This window comes from Octodon degus, unplaced genomic scaffold (assembly GCF_000260255.1).
Source record: "Octodon degus isolate 3935 unplaced genomic scaffold, OctDeg1.0 scaffold00197, whole genome shotgun sequence".
NCBI classification, from domain to species: Eukaryota; Metazoa; Chordata; class Mammalia; order Rodentia; family Octodontidae; genus Octodon; species Octodon degus.
The window spans coordinates 4,162,863-4,163,687 of NW_004524773.1; the positions used below are offsets into that span (position 1 = coordinate 4,162,863).

The 825-nt window shown below is 51.6% G+C and overlaps 1 protein-coding gene across 2 annotated transcripts in view; it reads right to left on the minus strand.

The window, feature by feature from the left end:
* The window catches only part of Cxcl17 (C-X-C motif chemokine ligand 17), a 199,528-nt gene that overhangs the window by 197,424 nt on the left and 1,279 nt on the right, over positions 1-825 (minus strand). The gene's annotated exons all lie outside the window — the stretch shown is intronic.

Here is an 825-nt window from a genome sequence, read left to right on the forward strand (position 1 = left end):
CTCAGTGCTAGTGTCTTCTGCAGTTGAACTGGATGGACTCGGGGCCTGAGACTGCATTTTGTTTCTTCTCTTTATCATTTTGTATACCACTGTCTTCTGACCTTTGGTGTAGAGGTTAGATAGAGTTATTACCTTAGCACCAGGTGCAGATCTATGAAGTTCAGATTACGCCAGGTGGGTGTCATTTGGATCTGGTTGCTGTGCTCCACTTCTTTCTGCTGCAGCCGTTGGAGTTGAATCCTTTGTGTCTTTCTGGCAAGATGTTCTGCTCCTGAATCAGCTGAGTGGGTCTTGCCTCTAGTCTCTTTGCAGGGAGTTCTGCTGAAGGGTTCCTCGCAGGGCCTGCACTCTGGGTCGAATGAAGATCCGCAGGCCCTGGGTGGTCTCACTCACTCGCCGGGCCTGCGCTCTGGGTCTATTCAGGATCCTGCGGCCCTGGCCCGGTCATCTCACTCCCTCACTGGGCCTGCGCTCTGGGTCTATTCAGGATCTGTGGGCCCAGGTCATCTCCTCAGCGACTTCTTAAAAGGAGGTGAAGTTTCAGTTTAGGATGGAATAGGGTGCAACTTCTGATTTTAGGACCAAGCTGATGCTTTGCATGTTACAAGCTATTGCAGGTCACAGTAGCCCTGGGAGGTTGGTGCTCTCAAATAGAAATATACACACAGGGTGATCTCACTTCTATGCGGCTGTTTTGTGAAGATCTGGGCCCCTTGGCTGTGGTGCAACCTGGAGCAAATTCAGAAGCACTAACCGAGGCCCAGAGGTTGCTGTGGCTGGCATGTCCACAGGGGTGTGGGCTGCTGACAAGATTTCTCCTCTCTA